Raw genomic sequence first — 16569 nt, forward strand, 5'->3', positions numbered from 1 at the left:
AGGTATTTTGCACATGGAATTTAATTGAGCCACATAAACATTACAAGTCCAATGATTTGTACTGACTGACACATATTTTAAGCTTCCATAAAAATGTTATTGCATAGCATTTTTAACATCTTTACAACCAACATAGAGTATTTGAGGTAGGAGTCTCTCTACCCATGGAAGCCCAGGAGTCTACTAGTATTTGATCAAAAGGTCCATATGTCATGGATACTTAAAGATGGCCAGTCCGTGGGTGGTTGTTGTGGCCCCTCCGTTGCTCTCTCTTCTTTGCTGGGTGGTTCTTCCAACTCATCACCACACTACCGCTCATGTTCTTTTGAAACACTCAGTCTAGCCATCTCACTTCTTTACTTAAAACTTTAATTTCAGTAACTGTAATAGCACTTAAATGAGAATCTAAATCCTCAACTCATATGAGGCTCTGAATGACCTGACTTTTTACTTCTCTAGCTTCATTTCACATCATCTCCCCTACTTACACTACCATTGCCTGGACCATTCTTATCAATGTTCTTACCTGAAAAGTTCCTGTTTTTCTTTCAAGTTTCAGATTAAATGTCACTTTTCAAGGAAGTACCACTTGCCCTTCCCCTTCAGTAAGGTTCCTTGGTATTCTTTCTAATAGGTTCTCTCATTCTTCCATCAGATTCCTTCCTGAACCTTGTAAGTATATATTTATTTCTTTGATTGTTTCCCTAATGTCTGCCTTTCCCGTTAGACTGTATGTTCCATGAGGTCTCTTTTGTTCACAGTGGTATCGCTGTACGTGGCACAAGGCCTAATAGCTAACTCCACCTGTGCCAAATGAGAAAATAAATGACTGAAGCTGACCCCCTGTCCTTGAGATATTTTGTGTTAGAGGCACTGATGTGAGGAAATACTACCACTATAGTGTGGTGAGTGCTGTTCTGGCAGAGAATACACATGATAGCACACACAGAGCAGGTCAGGAGTATCCTACATACAGGTTCAAGCCTTTGGTCCCTTTGGGAAAAGAATGACACCTTTCTTTTGAGAAAATACCATATTGAATACGTGACAATTCAACTGTAATAAGGAACTGAATGGTAGAGGTACTCAGAGGTGAGGAAGACACCTTCAAAGCTTTCCAGGCATTTGCATCAATACATTATCAAGGACTAAATAAGTATAAAGATGAACAAAATGAAATGCATAATGTAATTAGGATCAAAAGAGAAGTATACATTAAACTGTGTGGATGGTAACGGGCCTGATCACGCTAGGGGAAATTTTTGTTGGAAGAGCCCTTTGAAGTTGACCTTGAAGCTACAGCAGGACCTAGGTAGGTGGGGTCAGGCAGTGGAATGTAAACAGAGAGATACATCCTACAAAGAGGAAACTAGGTAAGAAAAGATAAACAGGACACTATGGGTGTGGTTTGAGGAAGTGAATTGTCTTGATTCCACTTGGAATATTGTTGTTTAGGGTCTTCGGTAAGCAGAATTCTTAAAACCTCTTCCTTCCCCCCACTCCCACCTCAAGATTCCATTTTCTAATTCTTGGAACCTACGAACGTGATGAGATAGAACAATTATGAATAAATTACTTTACATGGAAAAAAGAGTCTTTCTGATGTTGTTAAAGTGATAATCTTAAAGTGTTGATAATCTTAAAGAGATTATCCTGGATTATCCTGGTGGATCCAGTGTGAGCGTATGAGCCCTTAAAAGCAGAGCTCCTTCCCAGGTTGGTGAAAGCAGAAGTCACCTTCAAAACACAAGAAGGATCTAGTGCATCATTGCTGGCTTTGAAGTAGGAGAGGCTACCAGCCCAGGAATGTGGGCAGCCTCTAGAAACTCTGGTTCAAGGAAACAGGACCTTAATTATACAACTGCATGAGACTGAATTCTGCCAACAGTCTGAAGGCTCCTGGGAGGGGGATTTTCTCCAAAAGCCTCCAGATAAGTGATGGGTGGGCTGACACCTTCACTTTGATCTTGTGAGACCCAGAGGTTGCTCTGGCAAGCAATCCCTATCTGAGCATTCTGGGATTTCTGGCCTACAGGACTGTGAGATAATGAATAGGTGTTGTTTCAATCTGCTAAATTTGTGGTAACTTGTGGTGATGCATTAACAGAAAATTAATACAAGGGCAACTGTGGATGGCTTTAAATACCAGACCGAGAGGTGTATATATTGATTGGGGAGCAGTTAGGAAACATCAGGCTCCTGTCGCTCTAGGTCTCCAACTCTGGCTAAGATAAGAGTAAGTACAATCAACCATCTGAAAAAAACAAGTTACTTCTCCCTCCCCTCTTGTTTGCTTAGTTGTGAGCATGGACAAAAATGGTAGTCAAGGCACCAAAGAAAATCTCTTTGCCTCTCCCATAAAGTAATTATGTAGTTTTTTTCTCCCCCCCTCTTTGAGGCGAAGTTACGTCATCTATGAAGGTGTGTGAGGCTTATGCCTCAGTGTCACATTTCTATCCTAAAAGAATGTCTAAGAGCAGTGAAAAACAAAGGGGGGGCTTAGAGGGCATTGCTTGACTCATTTCATTCTAGGTTTAGGGAATACTGTCTTCTCCTTCAAGAAAAATGTAAATCAAAGCATGACTTTGGGACAAATACCAGGGTCAGGGGCCTTGCGGACTTTATCTTCCCAGGGGCCTTCAGTAGCTGTCACCAGCAAGCTGGATTTCCAGGAGTTTGTCTCGTTCTACCCTTCTTTTCAAATATGGACCATATCTCTTTCTCTTGGTTCCATTAACATAGTTTATACAGGCTGGATTCCCAAAATGACCAGGGGAAAAATGAAAAATACACAGAAGTGTAAGCAGTAGAGCCATGCGGTCATGCAAAGCCCACAGCTGTGAGTTGTTCACTAGAGTGCTCCATTTTGCATCCTGTCTGGAGACTATTGTGAGCACCTATGGTTTTTAGGATATCCAGGCCCAGGTCCCTGTGATGGCCTGCTATCCCGATGCCTGCCACTTGGGCATGGTTCTATCAACATGTTAGTATAAACATTGTCTTCTAAACAAATTAATCTTAATGAACAAAGATTTCATTGTTTCCTTTTCTGATTAAAAGAGCACCATTTTTTAATTGTGTAATGGTTGAAAATATATTAAATAATAAGGAAGAGAATTTTAAATCCCAGAAGCTTATCACCTAGTTACTTTACAAATGGACATATTTTTTTTTAACATGGGATATTGCTCTTCAGACATTAGCTTTCTGCTCTTAATTATAGATTAGATAGCTTGACCTTTCTTCCATCATCAAGACTCAGAGTAATAGAGTAATAGAGTAAGTTCTGCCTCTGATGAGATTTTCATTCTTATTAGTGATGTCTAGCCTCCTGTTCCTTAACACAGAGGTGTGGTTTTGTTGTTAAGAACCTTAAAGCAGAGGATGCAAGCATGTTTAATTTAGCCAGCATGATAATTATGACAGTTTAACTTAAATACTCATAAGTAGAGGGTGCCTGGGTGGCTCAGTTGGTTGAGCATCAGACTCTTGATTTGGGCTCAGGTCATGATCCCAGAATCATGGGATCAAATCTCACATCTGGCTCTGTGCAGAGCATGGAACCTGGGTAAGATTCTCTCTCTCTCCCTCTTTACGTCTCCCCCACTCATGTGTTCTCTGTCTAAAATATTTTATTGATTAAATACTCCTAAGTATAAGTATGTACTGCCAAATTCACACATTTGTTTTACCCACCGAGCTCCTGTGGGCGTTTGAAATTGTGACCATCATGTTCAGAAGATAATTGTGGGACGCCTGGGTGGTGCAGTCAGTTAGGCATCTGACTTCAGCTCTTGTCATGATTTCATGGTTTGTGGGGTCAAGCCCCACGTTGGGCTCTGTGCTGACAGCTCAGAGCCTGGAGCCTGCTTCAGATTCTGTGTCTTCATCTCTCTCTCTACCCCTGCCCCACTCATACTCTGGCTTTCTCTCTCTGAAAAATGAATAAACATTTAAAAAAATTATTAAAAAAAGAAGATAATTGTAATCTAAAGTAACAAAATAATCAGCCTTCTTATAGCATGAATTACATCAATACCTACTAGGAGATTGCTCCCTTCACACACACCCATTATCCCATTGCACATTAGGAAAGAAAGAAAAATAATGGCCCATTGTCAAAGGAGAAGGCCGTAACTGTAGTACAGATACAGATCAGATTTGAAGGCTGGGGACTGGTCTTTGTATACACATCTTCAGAATTCTGTATCAGCCTCTAAGAGAAATTCAAATGTTCATGTCTGTAGGTCTGTGTTAAAATACTAATGATTGTGGATAGAGTAACACCGCGCTGCACTGATGTGCAGTCAGGTATTACCAAAGATTAATCAATTATGCCAGTAAGCATCATCTAGGATATTGAGGAGGCATGGGTGAAATGATGCCCAAGATAAAAGAACAGAGAAAAAGTTCAGATTGTAATGCACTGTCTGAGGTTACATTCAAGCTGAGCCTCACAGTGAGGAACTTAAAGAGGGGAAATTAGTGAAAGGAAAGCGATCAAAAATGCTGAAAATAAATCTCACCTACTACAGTGTTTTGCTTGAACTCAGTTCTGCTTCCCAGGCCTCTCCAATTTTTTCTTTGGCCTTTCTGGTCAGATGAATTATTATTCCATCAGTGATCATAACTGTTCCAAAGAACAAACTATCAGGCACCACCCATCCAACCCTCTAGTTCTGAAGTATGCCAGAATATTCTTGGCCTGGGCTAGGATGAATAAATGGATGAGGAGAATTAAGTGCTGCTGACTGGAAAATGGTATTTTAAAGGCAGCCAAGGAGGTCATTCAAAGAAGACAGACAAGCAGATTATCTTTCTCCTGAAGGATCTGTAGCAGGAGCATTCCATAAAGAGAGTCCATTAAAGCTATTTGATCTAGAATGTCTTATCATGGATATTAACTAAAATATTAGAAATATACAGTGGAGTTATTTTCTTTCATAGTTTAAAGTTTTTCTGGATTGTAGTTTAAAACATTGTGTTCCCTTGGGACATTTAAAGAATTTTTTTGGTGAAACATCTTAAATTAATCATTTTGAATATTTCATCTAAATTGGATTTGATTATTTCATTTCTAAATTGTACATTAAAAAAGAATGTTTTTAGAGCTCTAACTTATGTAATTCTAGCTTGGTTTTCCTTGGGATATAAACCTCTATGAAGTATATTCTCCAGATTTTAAATTATTATTCTGTTATTTTCATATCACATTTGGTTTTCATACAGTCTTTCAGAATCTAAAATGAATATAGATTGTGTTTCCATAATCTGTAATTATCTTTGTGTAATAAAAACCCGTTTTTATTTCTCATTAGTTTAAATAAATCAAAGAAGTCAATCAACCAACTACATTTATTCAATCAAAATCAGTAAGGACAATGAACTTTGTATTAAAATTAGCTTTAGGGGAGCCTGGGTGGCTCAGTTGGTTAAGCATCTGACTTCAACTCAGGTTATGATCTCATGCCTCATGACTTCGAGCCCCGAGTCGGGCTCTGTGCTGACAGTTCAGAGCCTGGAGCCTGTTTCAGATTCTGTGTCTCCCTCTCTCTCTGCCCCTCCCCCTCTCTTTCTCTCTCTCTCTTTCTCTCTCTCTCTCAAAAATAAACAAACATTAAAAAAATTAGCTTTGCTCAGGGATTATTTCTCTGAAAGCTATTGTTAGTGTTTCTTTTAATTCCTATAGAAGTAATATCTGTGTTCCATAACTATATGTGTAACACTGTGGAAGGCAAGTTTCAGTGGACATTATAGCAATGAAATAACTTGGTTATTGATATCAATAATTCAGAATATATTATAACACATTACAGGTAAGATTTGTCTTAAGTCTTTACATTAAGAAGGGCAATAAAAGTTAAAACGGAGAACATCTTTCTTTTTCCTCCTCAGTACCATTTTAGGAGACGGAATAAGTTTGTTGTTATGTGTTGGAAACATAGGCAGTGCAGGGCTTTTGCTGTAGAAGCTGCCATATGCTCGCTCAGCCTTGCTTCTTCGTCCAAGACAAACAGCTAGAGGATATGTGTCAGTATTCCTTGCAGTTTGATGTCACTAGACAAGTGAATTCTGTCTAATACAACATGAGTAGAGTTCATGCATGACTTTAGGCTGGGTCCATTTAAAACCCTTCCACCACTTTCCATGCATATTCATTGCACTGCTTTCCTGAGTACATGTAGAAAATCCAGGAGGAGATTTCCATGCCTTAAGGAACAATGGGAAAAGCCTGATTCCTGAATGGTGCTGACCAGAAATTCACAACTGGACCCTGTACGTAAGAGATGAACTATATGGTGCACAAGACCGAGATTTGAGGGTTTATTTCCTACAAGCTACTTTACTACCCTAGCTAATACAACTTAGAACAAAGGTTAGAATCTCTGATAGGAAGTTTCGAGACCTTGAATTTTATTTTGTTAGTAAATTCATATCAAAATCAAAGAAATTAGGTTTATATATAACTATGGGCAGTTCAGTCTTCTCTTTCCAAATAAGATTGTGAAAGCTGGTGAACGTAAGACAAGTAAAAACATTCTTATCTCTTAAAAGCCAGTGAACATTTAAAAATATAGAAAACATATACTAGGTCAAAATCAGTATCAAGAATTGCTTAAGAAAAGGAGAAACTCAGCAAAAGAAGTTAAATTGATAGTGGTAACAAATATTATTATATAGTAAATTATGTGCATAGGAATATTCGCCTAAATCCATCCTCTGCCTGTGATTCACAAAAGGAGATGTAACGGCTATAAAATGCTGTTTTGTTTTCAGGGGCATCCAGAGAAGGGTATGAAAGGTGAAGGTTTTTTGTGTTTTTTTTTTAATTTTTTTTAATGTTTGCTTATTTTTAAGAGAGATAGAGACAGAGTGCAAGTGGGGCAGGAACAGAAAGAGAGAGGGAGACACAGAATCTGAAGCAGGCTCCAGGCTCTGAGCTGTCAGCACAGAGTCTGACGTGGGGCTTGAACTCACAAGCCATGAGATCATGGCCTGAGCCCAAGTCAGACACTCACCCAACTCAGCCACTCAGGTGCCCCTGTTTGGGTTTTCTTTAAAGGTGTCAGCACATTTTCCACCTCTTCCAGAACATTAAATATTAAATATTTAAAAACCAGGTTTGGTTTTTTGAAAGAGGGGCAAGAACTTAAAGAGAATTGTGAAGGAATCTGAGTGCATAATCTTTCTGTGTTTTTGTTTCAGCCTTGTACAAATCTATCATTTAAAACTAAATTGACAATATCTTTTTATAGTGACCTGTCTTTATTGAAAAAACTATTTAGATTTCTGAAAAACAATGATTTTTGCATTCAATTCTCATTGGTTTACATAATATTCATCAGAAACTTGCTTTGGCAGCCATAGATAGGATAGATTTTATAGTAGACTGATTGACTCTTGGTAACCACCCATGTGGTAATAGCAGAGATTGGCTTTGTAGCAGTGAGCATTCAGCATGCCATGGGCATTATGCACATTGCTTTACAGGGGGAACGTGGAAAGGTAATGAATCCAGAGAGCTGGCTCGGAGGAGCTGGATTAAGAGAATGCAGACTCAGGTTTTGATGATGCTCACTCTACCCACAGGGTCCGAGCTCCCTGACACTTTTTCCTCCACTGCTCAGAGTATGCCTGGGACATTGTTCCACCTGCTCTCCTCTGATGACCACATGGGTCACCTGTTTGATTCCTGACCACTTCTGCCAGACTCTTCTAAGCCACACACCATTCAGATAGTGGGTGCTACCACGGCTGTGTCAAGTTCTGTCGTGCCTGGCAGTATCACTGCTTCTCTTGAACCCAGTGATTCCCTGCTAGGCACTGTTCCTCTGGTGTGCTGAGGCTTTCAGGGTATCATAACTATGCTGTTTGCAAAGTGTCTGCATGAAATGCTTGCATTCAATATCTTACGGAAATATAAGTGAAATAACTCCTTTGGGCTTGGACTGTAGTACTTGTCCTCTCCTTAACTCGCACCCAGCCCATGGCAAACCCATCTCCGTATACATATATACATAAGGATTAGGACAGTAATTCAGATGAGGCTGGTAAAAATATAGATGCCAAGCAATTTTTACAGAAGTCTATGCAGTATAGTCACTAATGTGGGTTATGATCATCTGCAAGACTCTAGTTTCTCTTTAGGATTATATATTTTCCAGGATTCTTCTTATTTTTTCAAGCAAATGTGCCTAGATTCAGGCTTTCCTGTTCCCAGAGAGAAATACATCTTAAGCTCATGATGACACTTGATAACCTAAACATAAGCTTAATTATAACATGGCTATCTCCTGAATAAAGCCTAGCCTAAATAAAGATAGTTTTAAGTTACCTGTGTAAAGAACTATTCCAAAATTTAGCAGCTTAAAACAACAACCTTTTAACTGTATTATGATTTTGTGTGTCAGAAATTCAGACAGGGCTCAGCTGGGCTCTTCTGTGTCTCCACATGATGTTGACTGGTTTCGCTCAGTGATATTCAGTTGATGACCAGGTTGGACTGGGGGAGCCAAATTGCTTTCACTCGTGCCTGGGGCCTTAGCAAGGATATCTGGAAAACTACTCTCCCCTGTTCTCCTATTCATCTCCATGTAGTCTCAGGACCTATTTGTTCTCTGCAGGATGTAGCTCGACTTTGCAGCAAAATATTTCCAAGGACATAGTGACGTAAATTAAATACTTGTCAGTGTATAAAACGTATATTCATATGTATATTTACACACACACATATGTATATACATATATATGTTATTTTGCGCTTAGGTGATAGATATATTAGGTATGGGTGTTTGGTTACAAGCCATATTCATGTGATCCCTCTAGTCAATAAAATCTCTAGTGTCAACTGAATATATTGATTGTTGATTTAGTGCTCCTACATGAATGAGGCTCACTTAATCCTCAGAAGAACCCTATTAGATAAGTATTATTATTGTTGTAACTTTAGAGATGCAGAAACTGAAGTTTAAAGGCTAAAGTGAACTTCCCAAGGTGACACAGAGAGTGGTAGCAAGTACTGCCTATGGTTAGTCCTGTGCCCCATCTCTGGAGTATCTTGCTTGGGGAGGGTGCATGGTAGAGCCTAGAGTGAATAAAGTAGGGATTGAGGCTCATGGGTAATGGAGTCTCTCTCCAGTGGGACTGGAGTCAACCCCATTAAGGGACTTAGGGGCTAGGTCAGGACGCAGCAGAGACCGAAATCTTGGTAAGAGCCAGTGAAAGCCCCACTTACCCCTCCTCCTCAGTCATAGCCATCTTTAGGCATTCACAGCTAGAAGATAGAGCTTTTTTCAGCTCTATAAAAAGATAGAGGAAAGATAAATATATGGCTATTATCTGAACCAACTCTTCAACAGTGACCATTCCAGAGAGACTGATGGTCTGAACATACGAACTACTTTTGGCACACTGTCCAAGTCATTTACACTGGCTGGACCAGACACATGAACTAACCTGGATATGATGATGGCTTGCACCATAGATATAATGGGCTTGAAACCCTGGTAAGTACCAATAATTGCATTACCCTTTAGTCTTACATGTAGACAGGAGGTTTTCATAAGACCAGTCTAAGAGTGAGGTCTTAGTCTCATCTAAAATCTCTAGGATGAGCGATGCCAGGCAACATGCTGGCAATTAGCAAGAAAAGAGTGGCCTCATTTGAAGTCTGCACATTCAGATTTTTATTGGGGTTAGGGAATGTATACATGTTACAGGTGTGATGATGAAAGTCAACACAAGGAAAGTCTGGGATGAGGGCTGCCAACACTAAGGGATAAGCAGATCTTTACATAGAGGAGTTGAAGGTAATGTCATATTGCTGTGAGCTCAGGAAGGGTAACAGGAGGGGTAGGAGATGGCTTAATTTTAAAATAAATTCAAAGTTTTACCTGTTACATGGTTCTGGACATTTTAATGTCAGTATCAAAATTGTTACTTCCAAGAACAGGAAAAATATTGTCCCATCAAATAAAAATAAAAGGCATTGGAAGACAAAATAATGTTTTATTATTACATTTCAAGAATGAGTTGTGTTTGGGGTGACTGGGTGGCTCAGTCACTTAAGCGTACGACTTTGGCTTAGGTCATGATCTCACAGTTCCTGAGTTCGAGCCCCACATCGGGCTCTGTGCTGACAGCTCAGAGCCTGGAGCCGGCTTCAGATTCTGTGTCTCCTTCTATCTCTGCCCTCCCCTGCTTGCGCTCTGTCTCCCTCTCTCTCTCAAAAATAAATAAACATTTAAAACAATTTAAAAAGAAGAAGGAGTTGTGTTTGTCCAATACAACTCTATATAATGCAACATTAAATGATGGTTTTCAATGATCATATACATTAAACTGTTTAGAAGAGTTATAAATACTTTTAAGTCTATCACAGGAACAAATTTATAGTGTCTGCATGTTCAAAAAAATATTTTTTTCATTTTACAGAGACAGAGAAAGAGCACATGAGCAGGAGCGAGAGGCAGAGGGAGAGAGAGAGAGAATCCTAAGCAGGCTCCATGCTCAGCATGGAGCCCAACCCTGGGCTCTATCCCTTGACCTTGGATCGTGATCTGAGCTGAAATCAAGAGTTAGACTGAGCCACCCAGGTGCCCCCCATTTTCAAAATTTAATTGTCATGTTACTTTCTCCAGAGTTCAAATATTGAACTCCTTAAATGTTATATAAAAACAGATAGTCTAAATAGGTAGTTGAAATAAACTAAATGAATAAAATAAAACTAAATTAAATACATCAACCACTAATATCTAAGGTAACTGGTTTATTTTCCATTTCTAATCCAAGTTTCTTTCATATCTTCATAAAACTGTCCTTCCTCACTTCTAGTAGCATCATACTTTTTCTTATGTTTGAGTTTCATTTTTAGTATGATTGTAGTATGAATATATCTGCTAAGCATATATCATGTCTGATATTTCAATTAGACATTGAAGCAGAACCTAGCTGTTATAAATATCTCATAATGATAACCTCTTTTCCAGTAGTGTCTTGGGATAATCTGTCATTGTGTAGACTTATTATATTTAAGTACCGTCAAAGCAACATTAAGACAGTGTTTTATTTTCATGAAACATCTGTATCTTCTCATTCACAGTTACTTACTGGCTCCTTATTTATTTATTATTTTTTAATTTCCCAGTGGATAACTGTGGCAGTTGCTTCTATATTTTCCTAGTGATAAATCCCAATACTTCATCAACCTTATATTTTAGCACATTAGTTGCTCAAATAGATTTCATATCACCGTATGTTTCTGCTGTCTGTTCATATGCTATTTTCCTTAATTCAGGAAATGAGGAAAAAAACTGTTCCTGCTCTTTTTGCTGATACAGTATGTTATTATTTTATAACAGGCTTGAAAGTAACCTTTTCTTTTTAATTGCTAGGGAAGAACATACTGTGCACTGTTATCTCTATATAAATTAGAATCTCAGGATTTGCACAAAATGAAGTATATGAGTCTACATAGGAATGGTAACGTAAAAGATGAATGTCGAAGTGACCATCAGACTATTAGTCTTCATTAACTTCAAGGAGAGTCTGCTAGGGAGGAAAGGACCCAAAAGCACAAGAAAAGCAAAGAAAGGCAACCAGGGTCACTCAAGGGAAGGGAAGGGAAGGAAAGGGAGGGGAAGGGAAGGGAAGGGAAAGGAAGGGGAGAGAGGGGAGGGGAGGGGAGGGAAAGGAAAGGAAGGGAATGGAGGGGAGGGAAGAGAAGGGAAGGGAGGGGAGGGAAACAAAGGGAGGAGAGGGAAGGGAAGGGAGGGGAGGGAAGGGAAGGGAGGGGAGGAGAAGGGAGGGGTGGGGAATGGAGGGTAGGGGAGGGGAGGGAAGGTTTACAGAATTTAAGAAAAGGGGATGGGGCCTCCAACTTGGCTCAGGTCATGATCTTGCCATTCATGGGTTCGAGCCCTTGCATCAGACTCTGCTAAGAGCTCAGAGTCTGGAGCCTGCTTTGGATTCTGCCTCTCTCTCTCTCTCTCTCTCTCTCTCTCTCTCTCTCTCTCTCTCAAAAATAACTAAACATTAAAACACACACTCATACACACAACACACACACACACACACACAGAAAATGGGATGACAGAAAAAGAGGGATGGGCAAATCTCAAACCATTCAGATATCCACATTACAGGCTTTGAAATTTATTTAAGGAAAACTAATCTAAATTTGTGAAAATATTCCTTGAAAAGCCATGATTTTAGAATTATCTTCACTGTCATCAGTTTTCATTGTAAGTAGATTCGCCATTTCAAACGGAAATAGGGCTTTTATGCAACAGGATAAAAAAACTGTAGGTAAGTTGTAATTGCTCAGGAAAGAAAGGCAAGTAGAATTAGTAAGGATACTATTGACGGTTAATATCAAGGGGCACAATGGTAGAATGGAAAGTGTGTGAAGTAGTTCTTGAGGTGCCCCACTGCAGATGATCCCAAACACGGTTGGGCAAGTTAAATTTTCTGGGCCTCAGCTGCCTGTGGTGGAAAATGATAGATTTGTTCTAAGAAAACTTTAAAGTTCTTTTTTGAGTTTACAATTCAAGAAAAATGCTTTTCAAAGTCTTATAAGAAAAGGTCGCAGATCTCTATCAAGATGATGTCATGCATTTACAAGATGTTCCATTAGAACCCTAAAATTATAAGGAGCTCATTTAAAGAACATATGCCCTGGGGCACCTGGATGAGTCAGTCCCTTAAGTGTCCAGCTTGGGCTGGGGTCATGATCTTGTGGTTTATGAGTTTGAGCCCCACATCAGGTTCTGTGCTGACCGTGCAGAGCCTGCTTGGAATTCTTTCTCCCTCCCTCTGTCTCTGCCCCTCTCTGCTTGTGCTCTCTCAAAATAAATAAATAAGCTTAAAAAAATAAAATGAAGAACATATGCACAGTGGCACTCCAATGTAAATTTACTCAGACCATGTAAATCATTTGTGCCTTAGTGCTTATAGAAAATAGTACTGTTGGGAGGACTGCGTGGGCAACAGCATGGTGTGTGGCAGGCATGGGGTTATGGGGCTGTGGGAGGCCACTTAGTGCTGGCTGCTGTGCAGGGGTTGCGGGGTATAGGCCGTGAGCCACCTTCACCTCATCCTCCTGCCTTGGCCGTGGTCCCTGGGTCCCAGCATCCATAGCCCGAGGGCCCTGAGCTCTACCTAGCTCATTACCAGGACATGTGGAGACTGGTGCATGACTGCCCCCTCTGAGATCTGCTGTCTTCTGAACCCAGAAGCTATCTATGCCAACAACGAGATCATCCTGCCTGATGTTGAAGTCCATGGCTTGGAATACCACTACGTGCTGGCCCAATACACAGATGTGTTGCACTCTAAGATCTTCAGTGCCACCTGTGACGTCCTGATTAACACTACAAGTACCCAGAGAGGATCTGGAAATATGACTACAACCCCAGCTTTGCCATTGAAGGCCTCCACTACATTCAGAAGAGCCTTCCGATGAAGATTGATGCCTTCTAGTACATGATGCTTGGGATGGCCTCCAAGGGCCTCCAGCCTGTGCCTGAGGAGGAGGTGATCCACCTATATGGGGACACCCAGTACATCCCACTGTACCAGATGAATGGCTTCTGTGGCAAGGGTCTTTCCATCCAGAAGTTCATGGACATCTCCCTGCCACACATGGCACTCTGTCCTGCATGGTGGACCACTTCCTAGGTCACTGACCAAGCACACCTCTGCAAGGATGTGACGGGTGCCATTCGAGCCATGGATGTGAAGGGCCTTGTGTACCAGTGGATTGGGTGGGATATGGACAAGTACATCCTGAGAGGGGATGAGACATTTGCTATCCTGAGCTGCCCGGTGGCCCATAGGAAGCAGCTGTTCCTCACCACTAACAGTCCTTTCAGCTTCATGAACAAGGGGATGTGGCACAGTGTGAGTCCTGACTGGTGCCAACTCTTCAGTATGGTCATCGTCCAGGCGGACAAGCCCAGCTTCTTCACTGACTAGTGCAAACCTTTCATAAAACTTGATGAGAAGGGTTCCCTGCACTGGGACCACATCATATGTATAACTTCTTGCACCTGACAGAATGGGGTGGTCCCTGTGTGCTCTACTTCAGAGACCACCTGTACAGTGACCTGGTGGACCTCATGCTGTGGGTGCCATCATTCCTAAGTTAGAGCGTGAGATTCACGTCATCAGCATGGAGCAGTACAATACATGGACTCACTGACATGGCAGCAAGCACTCACGGGGCTGCTGGAGAGCGTGCTAACCTACCAGTATGCCAAATCGCTGTAGGTTCTGGCTGCCTGCATGAAGGAGCTGCAGGAGCCAAGGTGCATCACCAAGGCCCCACTCGACGCTCAGTTTGGGAGCATGTTCACACCCTCCACAACCCCACCTACATCTCATGGTGCCACATGCCCTTTTCTGACCTCTACATGGCTTCCCCCAACTGTCTGCTCAACTACCATGTGCACTTCACCTTCTGCCCACACTGCAAGTCCTTGCAGCCAGAGGCACCACTCTGGATGGGCCAGCTCTGCACTGGCTGCAGGAAGACACCCTTCCTTGGCGACATGACCCACATCCACTGAGTGCACCTTTACTCTCCAGAACAGGGCCTTAACCCCTCATGCCCCACCCACTCTGGGCATCAGTCCAGGGCAGGCAGTAAATGTGGTCTCTCTCCTGGAAAAAATAAAAAAGAAAGATAGTACTTTTGGTCAAACCTGAAACTCTGGCAGTATCTATGCTTTGTAATCATCAACAGGGACTATCTTACAGTGCTCCCATCTTATGAAATGTGATGGGATTCATGTTTAGCACAAATTCCTCTATGGAGAAGTTTCACATTGAGTCCAAAGATGATGACTTGATTACTCATTCTTGACTTTTAATCTTCTTTGTGTGTGTCTGTGTTTACAGGAGATAAAAATGTAATTTCTATTATACAGCTATTAGAGTGATTAAAATAAAAAACACTGACAACACCAAATGCTGGCAAGAATGTGAAGCTACAGAAAATCTCATTCATTGCTGGTGGGAATGCAAAATGGTACAAGCACTTTGGAGGACAGTTTGGCAGTTTCTTACAAAAGTGAATATACTTTTACCATAGGATCCTGTAATCATGCTCTTTGGTATTTACCCAAATGAGTTGAAAACTCATATCCACACAAATACTTGCATGTGGATCTCTGTCACAACTTTATTTATAATTGTCCAAAATTGGAAGCAACCAAGATATCCTTAAGTAGGTGATGTGATTAAATAAACTGTGATATTAATAAACAATGGAATATTAGTACTGAAAAGAAATGAGTTACCAAGACACAAAGACACAGAGGAATCTTAAATACATATTACTAAGTAAAAGAAGCCAATCTGAAAGTCAACATACTGTATTAATCCAAACATATGACATTGTGGAAAAGGCATAATTATGGAGACAGTAAAAAGATTAGTAGTTGCTAGGCGTTAGGGACATGGGATAGGTGACTAGCTAGAACTGAGGATTTGGGGGGCAGTGAAAGTATTCTGTATGATTCTATAATGGTGGATAAATGTCACTATATATTTGGCAAAACCCATAGAACTACAATACTAAATGTCCATCCTAAGTTAAACCATGGAGTTTGGTTAATTTTGGTACCAGTATTGGTTCATCGATTGTAACAAATGTCCCCATTCTGGTGAGGATGTTGACAAGGGGAGAGGCTGTGCATGTGTTGGGGGAGGGCACATATAAGAATTCTCTGTTCTTTCCTCTCAACTTTGCTGTGAATCTCAAACTGCTCTAAAATATAAAAGTATATTAAAAAGAAAATGCCTCCATTTTAATAAGTAGAAATGCCATCCTCCTTCTTGCTCAAAAATAGAAGAAAACAACAAACTCCAGAGTCTTCCTTGAAGTCTATTGTGTTCATATACTATATCGTATCTATTAGCAAATCCCATTAGCTCTATATTTGAAATATACTCAAAATCCACCTACTTCGAAATTTGAAATTTACCTCAAAACCTCATGACTTCCACTGCTATCACCATAGTCCAAACCATCACAGTCTCTTGCATGGACCATTAAAATTGTTCTCTAAAAGATCTTTCTGTTCTACCTTTGATCCACTCTTCCTCCAAAGCCATCAAAATGTTCCTTTCAGAGTAGATTACAATGGACAAAGAATTTGATAAATGTAGAGAAAACATCTGACAAAAGCCAACCACTACTCATGATAAAGATTCTCAGCAAACAAGAAATAGAAGAAAACTTCCTTAACCTGAAAAAAAGAATTTACTAAAAGCCTACAGATAATGAAATGCTTTCCAAGACGGTGGACAATACAAGAATGTCCACTTTCACTACGTCTTTTCAGCATTATATAGGAGGTCATGCAATTAGGCAAGACAAAGAACTAAAGGTCATTCATGTTGAAAAGGAAGAAATAAAACTCTTTATTCACAAATTACATGATCTTATACATACAATATCCTAAGGAAACCACTAAAAAACTGCTGGATGTAGTGAATGGATTCAGTAACTTTACAAGGTACAAGGAAAATACACAAAAAATCAATCATATTTTGATATACTGACAA

General features: G+C 40.3%; 1 pseudogene; it reads left to right on the forward strand.

Moving 5' to 3' along the window:
- Nucleotides 1-12779: 12779 nt before the first annotated feature.
- Nucleotides 12780-15136, forward strand: LOC101090584 (annotated as a pseudogene).
- The last annotated feature ends 1433 nt before the right edge of the window (nt 15137-16569 follow it).

This window comes from Felis catus, chromosome A1 (genome assembly GCF_018350175.1).
Source record: "Felis catus isolate Fca126 chromosome A1, F.catus_Fca126_mat1.0, whole genome shotgun sequence".
In the NCBI taxonomy this organism is placed as follows: domain Eukaryota; kingdom Metazoa; phylum Chordata; class Mammalia; order Carnivora; family Felidae; genus Felis; species Felis catus.